Source organism: Dipodomys spectabilis, unplaced genomic scaffold, assembly GCF_019054845.1.
Source record: "Dipodomys spectabilis isolate Male_0828 unplaced genomic scaffold, ASM1905484v1 ptg000039l, whole genome shotgun sequence".
Lineage (NCBI taxonomy): Eukaryota > Metazoa > Chordata > Mammalia > Rodentia > Heteromyidae > Dipodomys > Dipodomys spectabilis.
In genome coordinates, this window is record NW_024870716.1 from 4,597,697 (window position 1) to 4,609,893 (window position 12,197).

At 38.9% G+C, this 12,197-nt stretch overlaps 1 protein-coding gene across 5 annotated transcripts in view; it reads left to right on the forward strand.

Annotated features, from left to right (window-relative positions):
• Nell2 (neural EGFL like 2) overlaps positions 1 to 12,197 on the forward strand; it is a 340,654-nt gene that overhangs the window by 204,647 nt on the left and 123,810 nt on the right. The gene's annotated exons all lie outside the window — the stretch shown is intronic.

A 12,197-nucleotide genomic window follows, 5' to 3' on the forward strand; every position in this document is an offset into this window, starting at 1 on the left:
AGCCTGGTTGCTTTCCTGGAGCTTTCCTCAAGGCTAGCGCTCTAGTACTTGAGCCACACCTGTACTTGTGGGTTTTTTTGCTGGTTAATTAGAGATTAGAATCTCATGGACATTTTTCCTGGGATCCTCACATCTCAACCTCCTGAGTAGCTAGGATTACAAGTGTGAGCCACTGGTACCTAGACAGTCTCTGTCTTTCTTTTCTTTTTTTACAATGTAAATTCTGATGAGTATGCTGTAACTTTCACATGACAAAATAAGTAAATCATTTCTTATTTAATTCTGTAACCTATTCTAAAGAAAGAGATATTTGCTCTAGATATCTTCTATATTCCTTGATAGGAAGAGAAAAACTAAAAGATCAAAATGAGATTATAATACATTTATCCTTAAATAGTTTTATACTCAAATCTTGCATGAATTACAAAGAACAATCTCTCAATGATACTTCATTTATTTGATAGTAGATTTTTGAATAGCAGAATAATTACATAAATCATGTTATGTCTTTCAGAAACAGATTCTGTCATTTCTAGGTTATGGGAATATTAAGAAAATTGAGCTTCTTTATACCTTGAGGAAATACAGTTAAAATATTATGTTGAAATTTTCCATACTTTAGTTTCATGAACTACTCTCTTCTTTAGAAACATGCCGAGCACTGTTCAGGGAAGCCTGAACAGTTAGTAATATCTGAGATTGGTTCTGATATAATACAACTTACTCTGTCCTGTATTGGGTCACATACTGTATGTAAACAAATGGTTGTAGAAGAATAGATTGACAGGTGTGACCTGTAAGGACAGGTGGGTGGGAATCCATCCATGCCTTTGTATTTCTATTTTTCTAAATTGAAGAGACATAAAAATAATATGTAAAAAAACATGTAGACTCATAAAACTTCACTACACTTAAAAGTCTCATCATTTTAAATGCTGTCTTGAATTTTATTATGTTTATGAGACACAAGCTATAAATAATACTTAGAAGTTTTTAAGGAAAGGGACTTTATAACACTCCCTGGTAAAGCATAAAATGTATATAAAGACTCATAGTAGGTGTTTGAATTAGTGTGTGTATCAAAGTCTTCATTATAGTGATTATACCATATACTAATTAATACTCTATATCAGAGCAGAGGAAAGCATCTTCCCTCAAATTCAAATATGCTATTTATATAAAAACAAAATGGTGGAAATTCAAGTGATGAGAAATACGTTTTCTACTTATAGAGAAAGAAACCTTGCAAGAGGAGAAACTAATCTTATTTGTCAGTCATGGAACTTGAACTCTGGGCCTGTGTGCTATCCCTGAGCTCTTCAGCTCAAGGCAAGTGCTCTACCACTTGAGCCACAGCATCATTTCCAAACTATTTAATCTTAAACCTTTGCATACTAGGAAATAATTATGTGCTTTTTTCTTTACATAAAATTTAATCATTTTACATGGCACTATGTCTTGAAAGAGGACTGTAGAGACAGTGTTCAACATAAAAATAGTATAAAAGAATAATACTTAAATGGAGAGTTGAATGCACAATTTACTGTACTATTTATATCAATAATCCCAAGTTTTTATTTTGTTGAGCTTTGACCTATTCATTCTCTAAGATCATGTACTATTTCAGCTCTCCATAGAGTCTATTATACTTTGGCTAATTCATTTGTAACCACTTGCACACCACCCAGTGTATTTATTTACAGATTTATAGGCATGTTATAGCTACCACAAATGATGGAAACCATTCAACCTTTGGTTCTCTGGGTGTGGCTTACTTCACTTAATATAACTTTTCCATCTTTCCATTTCCTTATGAATGGTACAATATCACTCTTTCTAATAGATGAGTAATATTGTGTATATACACTATATTTTTTGATCCATTTACCCATACAGGGGTATCTGGACTGATTCCATATCTTGGTTATGGTGACTAGTGCTGCAATGGACATGTTTGTGCTGATGGCTTTACTGTAACCTTGTTTATGTTCTATTGGATAAATGCCCTCCTTTTGTCTGCATCCTCACCAGCATTTGTTGTTTGTTTTCTTGATGATGGCCATTCTAACTGGGGTAAGGTGAAATCTCAATGTTTTTTAGATGCTCATTTCTTTTATGACCAGAGATGTTGAGCATTTCTTCATGTGCCTATTGGCTATTTTTGCTTCTTCTTATGAGAACTCTCTCTTTAAGCCCATTTATTAATTGGGTTGTTATTTCTTTGAGGGTTTAATTTTTGAGGATTTAATTTTTTGAGTTCTAAGTATATTCTGGATACTAGGTCCTTGTCTGATGTATAGCTAGTAAAAATCTTCTCCCATTTGATGAGCTTTCTACTTAGCTTCTTCTTCTGGCCATGCAGAAACTTTTAAGTTTGATGTCATCCCATTTATCAATTCTACACCAGGAAATGGGTGCATCCAAGAGGGGTTTGGAGCCAAGGGGAGAGGGAAAGATGAATGAAGTAGGGGAAGAGAATGCAGTAAAAAATTCATTGTATATAGCACAAAACTAAGAAACATAAGGGACAAAGGGGTGGGTTGAAGGGGTGACACTGATCAAGTGTCAGTATTTACAAACTGCTTTGTTAAATGGCACCTCCTTTGTACAACTAGTTAAAATAATTTTAAAAATAAATAAATTTAAAAAGCTTTTAGAGCAACTATACAAGGCCATGGAGAAACTGTAGATTAAAGTTGTGGAAAAAAATTCTTTGATTTCATTTTTAAAAGGATAAGGAATGAAGTACCAATTCTTTTAAGATATAGACAGTTTCCAGTACAAAAATGTATCCACATATAAATATGCAATTAACTCTGCAGAAATAAATCACAAAATGTAAAATATATTATATAATGAACTAAGATACAATAGGTTGTGGCAAAGCAATAAAAAGTCTGTGTTTACTTTTAATGAAATTACTGTGCAATGTTTGAAGGAAGTGTATTGGTCTTTGAGAATCATTCATATGTATTATATGTAAATAAATTTACTAACTTGTGAAAAAAGCCCATTTTAAGTTGTAGTTACCAAAACACAAAGATAAGTCTTGCATTTTAGAAAGTAATATTTGAAGATCAGCATGCAGTTTCAAGAGTCTGATGATATATAGATATATTTTTCAGTATTAGAGACTTAAAGTTTTGGACATGTTTCTGCTTCCTCGTGATGCTCTCAGCTTTCCTTGTATTCTTAAAAGACCTCTCGAAATTTTAAGAGGACACGGCCTATAATTTGGCCTCATGTTGTGTAGAGAGTGTTTCTCCAAGGCAGAATATTTTTTTTTTTTTTTTAATTTAATTTTATTTTATTTGAGAACATACTGTACAGAGGGGTTACAATTACATGGGCAGGATAATGCATACATTTCTTACCAAGCATTGCAGCCTCCTCCTTTGTTTACCCTTCACCTCCCTTCCCAGCCTCCCCCCTCCCTCCCACCCAATCATACCCCTCCCCCCCCCCCCCCCCCCCCCCGCCCCGACATTGTAAAGCTGGTTTTGACATGACATTTTGTACTTCTCATTGTTGCAACAGGTCCACCTGAATCCTTAAACGACTTGTTTGTCCCCATCTCCTCCACATGTTATACTGACATCAAATATAGTGAAAGCGGGGGTTACACTGTGGGGGAGGGACATACAAAGCAACAAAGAGATAATATTATAAATGCGTTAGAAACACATGCATGAAAGAAACAAAAACATTAAAATACATATTTGAGGTTTCGTTTTCCTAACATCACATTATTTGACTTTTTCCGCTTGACTCATACCTATACTAGATATTGCAAATAAGGGAAACCATGGGACCTATGTTTCTTTGGGCCTGGCTTACTTCACTTAATATAATTTTTTCCAAGCCTTTCCATTTCCTAACAAATGGGGCAATGTCATTCTTTCTGATGGAGGCATAGAATTCCATTGTGTATATATACCACATCTTCTTGATCCATTCATCTACTGAGGGGCATCTGGGTTGGTTCCATGTCTTAGCTATGGTAAATAATGCTGCAATAAACATAGTTGTGCTGGTAGCTTTAGTGTGGCCTTGTTTGTGATCATTTGGGTAAATGCCCAAAAGTGGGATTGCTGGGTCATTGGGGAGCTCTATGTGGAGTCTTTTGAGGAACCTCCATACTGCTTTCCAAAGTGGTTGAACAAGTTTACATTCCCACCAACAATGAAGTAAGGTTCCTTTCTGTCCACATCCCCTCCAGCATCTGTTGTTGTTAGAGTTCTTGATTTTTGCTGTTCTAACTGGAGTGAGGTGATATCTCAATGTTGTTTTGATTTGCATTTCTTTTATGGCTAGGGATGTTGAACATTTCTTCATGTGTCTATTGGCCATCCTTCTTTCTTCTTCAGAGAAGCTTCTCTTTAAGTCTTTCGCCCACTTACTTATTGGGCAGTTGTTTCTTTGAGGATTTGTTGTTGGGTGGTTTAATTTTTTGAGTTCCAAGTATATTTTAGATATGAGACCCTTGTCCGTTGTATGGCTAGTAAAGATCTTCTCCCAGTCCGTGGGCTTTCTATTGATCTTGCTAGCTATGTCATTTGCCAAGGCAGAATATTTTTAAGAGGCTTATTTCTGTTTTGAATCTGTTTGTTGGATGTAAATCCAACCATAGCAAATTCAATAGTTTAGTGCTAATACGTTACAAAATGTCTTCTGCTTTGGTTTTGCCTCTGCCATTGCACGCTTCCAATAAAATACCACAAATGGCTGAGATATTTTTTGACCACTTAAGGAGAATTTCTCTTAGGATAGCTAAGCTTCTAATAATATAATTATCCCTTTGTAGGAATGCAGAGGAAGACCAAAATAATATTAGGCATAGCTGCTCAGGCTATAGTTTTTTACTGAAGTTACCAGAGCATTGCCCTTGACAAATTTTCTTGAGTCCTTCTGGGTGGTCTTCCTATTAGGTGGGCTTCTCTACTACTTGAGTCACACCCCCTGCTCTAGGTCTTATGTAACAGATTAAGAATAAAAACATCTCAAGAAACCAAGAAGAAGCTGGAATTTGGAATTACTGGGTGATAAACACCTGAATGAGGAGGCATGCATTTTAAGTCTTACTGATGTATTTCTGTTTTGATTATTAATAAGACTAAAAACAGGAATAATGATTCTTCTTTTGTGCCAATTTGCTTGCCATCTTTCTGAAGTTGTGCAGGTCTTTAGAGAGGATAAGAAAAATGAGAAGGATGGGTGTGGGGAGGGATGGAAAACAGTCTTACCCAGTTGACGAATTTGCCAAGCAGATTGACCTTTCTACTTGCTATTTGATGATCATAGATGTAGGTGGGGGTTGCTATGGGCACAAGGTCAGGGATACTGCTGAACATCCTATAGTACTTTCCTTAGCATAGCACTTATCTGGAGAAAATGACTTATTTCCCTGGGATCTTTACAGCAAGGTGCTTTCTCTGGTTACTTTACAAAAGGCTCATTAATCTTCATACTTTAGAAGACATCTCACATAAGACAGCCCCAAACAGTTATACAGCCTAAAAGTATGGTACTACTAAAGCTGAGAAAGCCTACTTTAGAATCACCCAGTCAAAGTTGTATGTAATATGCACAGTTTCTTTTCACTTTCCCTGTTCTCCTATAATTTTCCTTTCTGTCCTATGTAGTGAATGGTGCCATTTCTCACTCCTTGTGTACCCAGTGTCCTCTAATTGCCCTTTGCCCCCCAAAGGAGCCATTGGCATAGACAAACACAATTCCCTACTCAAGTCTTTGTTCTTCTTTCTCCTACCCCAAATCCAACCTTAGCTTATCTTAGAGAAATAATTTACTAAGGTAAAATTGAAGGCCTCAGCAAAGGCACCAGATGATGTCTCAGAGACCTCAAATCAAGTCTTAAATGCCTGCTTTCACTGAGTCATTGCTTCTGCCACTCCAGAGCTTTCTGTGTTGGCTTTTCAGGCTCATACCAGTTATATCAGGATGCTCATAGAGCGTCTTAACAGAAGAATTCTACTAGAGACTTCGTTTATGTTGTTGTCAATCTGCTCTGTTTTCTCTTCTGAAAGTACTTCACCTTTTACAGGACTTCACAGGCCTGGTACTTACATTTGTTTTTTGGTTTTTTTTTTGGTCCGGTCATAGGGCCTGAACTCCGGGCCTGGGCGCTGTCCCTCAACTCTTCAGCTCAAGGCGAGCGCTCTATTACTTGAGCCACAGTGCCACTTCCAGCTTTTTTCTTTTTGCTTATGTGGTACTGAGGAATTGAACCCAGGGCCTCATGCATGCAAGGCAAGTGCTCTACCACAGAGCCACCTTCCTGGCCCGGTGCTTACATTTTATGATCTTATTGGGGTTACTTCTTTTTCCTCCACATCATCAATTCAACTGATTTTTTTTTTTTGAGTTATTACTAGCACCCTGTTTGTTAGGCTTGTTTAATTTGCTGGTCATAGAGAAAGGATGGTGGATTTTATGACATTCCTAAGTTTCCTTCATTTTGCTTTATGGCAGCTGATCTTACAGCATCTGATAGAATTTTGGATGCTTCTGTCAGGTACAGAAGAGCACAGGGAAAATATTGACTGTTGGGAAACTGCAGCAAAGATTTTAAGTCAGTTTTGTGATATGTACACGTGTCCTGCCCTCAAGTGCTAGGGAAGATAATGTACTTAAAAGTGTTTAAAAAATAATATGTTGGAAAGACATCAATAACGTGTGTGTGTGTGCGTGTGTGCACACGCATTCACGCGTGTGCACACGCTACTACTGAGGTTTGAACTCAGGGCCTAACTAACTAAAACTCTAACTTCCTTAGATTTTTTTCAAGGCTGATACACTACACTTGAGCCATACTCACTCTGCCAGCTTCTTGGCAGTTAATTGAACGTAAGAATCTCATAGACATTTTCTGCCTGGGCTGTCTTTGAACTTCAATCCTCAGATCTCAGCCTCCTGAGTCTCTAGGATTACACGCGTGAGCCACCAGCTTGGCTAATAGCACTATTTTATAGATACAAGCAATTTTTTGTGTGTGAGAATGGACAATGACTTCATTATCAGCTATCTAAAAATAGCCCTTGATGGATTTATGTGAATCACAACTCCAGAAAGAGAGAGATAATGCATGATGTACCCCTGGATAAATGATACAGAAACGGTGAAGGAAATGACAAGCCTGAGATCCATGCAAGTTCAAGGCTATAGGCATGCTTCCTCAGAGAACAGCGATGAAGAGGAAGGGAAAACAAGACTCCTCAGCTTTCCCAAGCAATTCTAAATAAACAAAAGTTATTTTAGTTGTAAAATACCTTGGGCCTTTTATCCCTTGTAAAAGGCCTAGCCCAGAAGAAAAGTTTAATAAATGTTAACTGCTCTCATCATGACTGGTATTATTACATTTGGGCAAGCTAGCTGCTTGAAGAACTGCCTGATTTCTCTGGGATCCCTTCCTGCTGGGAACTTCTCTTTGTTACTTTTAAATTGAGTCATTAATTTTCACAAAGCAGATAGCTCTGTTGAAGCAGCGGTCTCCATTTGTTATTGTTTTTTCAACTGTACTTGCTATGTACTTATGATTCAGGGTTTAAGAAAGAAAGGGATCCAGGTGGCTGCTCAGGGGGCTGAGACCTGAGAATCACAGTTCGAAGCCAGCCTAGGCAGGAAAGTCCATGAGACTCTTATCTCCAATTAAACACAAAAAAGCTGGATAGGCAACTGTGGCTGAAGTGGTAGAGTGCCAGCCTTGAGTGAAATAAATAGGGGAGAGCACCGAGGCCCTGAGTTTGAGTCTTAGTACCTAAAATTTCTGATTACCCCTACAAATCTTAAAGCCAATTTATCTTAGAAATTCTCTATTTGGTACCATAGTGTCCAGGCCCTAATTCAGTCTCCAGGACTAGCAAGGAAGGAAAGAAGGTGGGGGGGGGGGGCAGGGAATGCTGATACCATCGAAGTGCATGTTCTTTTAGAAGTGAGAAAAACTGATTCCTTAAGATGATTTGCTGTACATCCCAGAAAAGGGAGGTTTCCATTGTTATTGTGACTGAATATTGAAAAACAATGGATGCGTGCAGAGTTCTCCAGGGTACTCTCCTCTGCCCAGAGTGAGAATCGGGTCTCTAAAGAGTCAGGGAGTTGGGTCACTTCTCAGTCAGCACAGCTTTTACGAGCCTTGCCTCTTTATATGTGGATTTCTTTCCTGAGGCATCTCCAGGCACAATCGAGACAGTCCTACCATCTGGCTACTAGCTGCCATAATTATTGGAACAGATTTTGTGAACAACCACTCCACATTTTGTTTTCTCAGAATCAGCACTGTGAGATATATATATATATATATATATATATATATATATATATATATATATATATATTTTAAAGTATGGCTTTTGTCAGTTGTCTTTTCAAAAATAAAACATGAAAATCATATAACTTTAGATTTAAAAATTAAAAGTACAGCCCCCCCCTCAAAGTTAATAGATAGCTCAGTCATTTCCTGTAGTACATCATATATTATTATTACACTGTGTAGTTATTATTGAGTAATTTGAAAATGCCAGCATGATCACAAAAGCCAATTAAAACACGAAGCCCTGGGACTCAAAAGAATTAACGATGAAAAGCTGTTTCTAAACAAACGATCCACTTACGGTTTCTAAGAGACTGTAACCTGAAATAACCAGGAAGGGTTAGGGAACTTGAGGTCATGTTTCGAAAACTTGCAGAGAACAGAAGTGAGAAGGCTAAAGCAATGTGCTTATCTCCTTTCTGAAACACATATGTGCATGCATACAATTAGCAGTCAACTCCAAAAAGGAACAGGCTCAAGGGCCCCGGGGAAGCTGATTGCCTTCGGAAAGATGAAAAGCTTGGAAGGAAGTCTCTCTCTCTGAATCTGTCAAGGAGCAGAGGAGGCACGAGAGCTCCAAAGTAGCAGCTTCTGAGCTCATCAGAGCCTTTCTGCAGCAGCCCAGCACAGCTGTGCTAGCCCACTTCCAACTCTGGTTTGCTCTTCACAGAACCCTGTGTTGTGTGGCCCCTCTGCACTCAGATGATCGGCTCTGGCTCTTCAGCAGGCCTCACCTACTGTACTTAGATCCTGTTAGTCAGTAAACCCTAGTTCACCTTTGTCCCAAATAGATGTATTATTTCTGTTACATTGAGAGATTTTTTTTCCGTGCATAGCACAGAGCTGAAAACTCACATGGGAGAATAGAAAGATTATACATGCAGGAGTATAATAATAGCGGTGTCTTAGCAACAGTCACCTGTGGAGGATGGGATTGCTGAAGCTGAAGCTCAACAGATACCTTTCGTTTCCTCTCTTGAGGGCTGGCTTTGACATATTAGCTGGGGTGAAAGTTTGACCTTCCTTGTGCATTCTCACTGCTCCAGTGCTCCGTGGAACTTCATGATGATACTGTCTGTTTCTGGTGCATCTTCAGCATCTTACTGTTAGATTAGGGTACTGTGTAGGAATAAGGACATAAACTCAAAAGGAACTCAGCAAGGTGAAGTTACCCTACTTAAAAGGGCACGCTATAACAAGGATGCAAGTATGCAAGCATGCTGGACAGGAAGTCTACTCACATTTTATCCCTAATGTAGTACTGCTGCTTGTTCTGATTGGTCAGGACTTAGGATCACAACCTTGCGTGGCCAGCTAGTTTGACAGGATGTTGATTAACTAAATATAACATGAACAGGATGTAACTTGAAACAGGGTGTCTTCCTACTTCAGTTGCAATCAACTTGTCAGAAAAACGATTTTACTCAGCTGATGCACTACCACTTGAGCCTAGCTTCCAGTTCCTAGAAAATCAATTGTTATAACTGGGTGTGGCTTAAGAAAAAAAGCTTCTTGTTCCAAACGATTTCTCAAGTTGGGCCAAAAGGAAGCAACCAGTTGACAGAAAAGATTTTAATTCCTATAGTACTCATGGCAAGTTATGGTTTGAGGACCCAAAGGTTCCAGCTCAGATCCTGCCTCTTCTGCCTACTTCTGCTGGGGTGAAACTACACCATGGACTGTGGAAAGTGCTTTTGCTGGCTGTCTGTAGCCACTTACTTCAGCGATCGATGTTTCCTTTGTATAACTTCTGCTTGGATTTAAGATATTTTTGGTTTCATAAAGTTTTTTTCTTAATCAAGTGGAATGGCATTGTACAAGTTAGCTACTACTGCATTACAACTCCAAACATAGTAGTTTAAAACCACAGACATTTAATACCTTGCAGCGTCTGTGGACTGGCGATTTGGATTCTGCTTCATGGTTCTTCATGAGGCAGTAATTAAAGTATTGGCAAGGACCGCAGAAGAATTTATTTCCAAATTCATCTATGTGGTTGTTGCTGTGGCATTTCACAGCAGCGGTAGACAGTAGATTGTTCTTAACACTTTGCCATGTAGGCCTTTTCAACATGGCATCCTGCTTCCACAAAGCTATGACGAAGCAGTCTGTTAACAAGATGGATATCATCATCTTGACATTTTCTCTTTGCTGTAGTTCTTCAATTAGAAAAAAAAAATCACTCAAATGTGGCCCACACTAAAGGGCAAGAGATTATATACAAAGATATCAGAGACTGAGTTCATTAAGACCATGTTAGAGACTCATGTAGTCATTGACTGTATAGATAACCCAGCTCATCCAAGTACTATGTAGATAATTAACCCAGCTCAGCTAAGTATTATAGATGACTAGCCCAGCCCAGCCTAATACTATACAGATAACCAAACCAGCTCAGCCAAGTACTCATGAACAGCATCAAGTGACAGCACAAGTTAATGTATTAAAAGAATGTATTGTTACTGAGAGCTGGTGACTCACACCTGGTAATCCTAGCTACTCAGGAGTCTGAGGTCTGAGGATCACAATTCAAAGCCAGACCTGGCAGGAAAGCCCATGAGGCTCTTATCTCCAATTAACTCCCGGGGTGAGGGGGAGTGAGGGTGGAATCAGAAAAGGATCTGTGGCTCAAGTGGTAGAATGCTAGCCTTTGGGTGGGGGTGGGGGGAAGCCCAGGGACAATGCCTGGGATCTGAGTTTACTGGCATTCCCCTCCCTTCCCCCCACCTCCCCCCCCCCCCATGTCTATGAACTGGAAAGCTCATAAAATATCAAACCTTTTACTTTTCCTTACACTAGAGCAGTGATATTGTGGATTACTACAGTGTGACAGGTGTGTAACTGCCTGCAAGCGTCATGCAGAGCCCAGGGGAAGAAGTGAGTAGCCTCACTGATTCCTGGGTAGACATCACATTGAAACGAAGGCTTTTAATAATGACAGCATTTCAGGAGGAAGCGAGAGAAAACATTTTAAGACACAGAACCACAGAACGAATAGGTACAAAAGTATAGGTTTTTGTACAATAGCAAATTCAGCCTGGATGGAGTTCTAGGACTTATAGTCAGAAAGTTGTGTAGAAAATGCTGAGTGTTATGTTTTCTGAAACATGGCAGTCCCTCTAATTAAGATGTGCACATTAATGAGTGAATGCCTTACTTGGTTTTCATGTGCTGTTTTTTTTTCTTGGTGAAAAGTTGTTAATCAAATTGGTGATGACGTATAACAATCAACGCAGGCCTAGAATGAAGAGGGTAGGGCATATCATTTCAAAGAAGATAGACTACCTTGTTATTATTCATGGAGTACCATGGAAACAAATGTAAAATAAATAATTTTGAGGTATGTCCCAATGAAAGTTGATCATCATTTTTTTTCCAAAACAGTTGTAATAATTAAATTATTAACTGAAATGTGTGTATGTGTGTGTGTGTGTATCCTACTCTTTGAGCTTAAACTCAAGGCATGAGTGTTATCCCTGAGCTTTTATGCTCAAGGCTAGCATTGTACTACTTGAGCCACAGTGCCACTTCCAGCTTCTTGATGGTTCACTTGAGATAAGAGTCTCATTGGACTTCCTTGCTCTGACTATCTTTAAACCTTGATCCTCATATCTCAGCCTCCTAAGCAGCTAGGTTTGCAAATATGAGCCACTGCTTCAGGGCTACCAGAAGTATTTTTTTAAAACTGTATCTGCATGGGGCTGGGAAGTTGGCTCAGTGGTAGAGTGCTTGCCTTGCATGCATGAGGCCCTGGGTTCGATTCTTCAGAAACACATAAGCAGAAAAAGCCAGAAGCGGTGCTGTGGCTTAAGTGGTAGAGCACTAGCTTTGAGCTGAAGAGCTGAGGGACAGCTCCCAGGCCCAGAGTTCA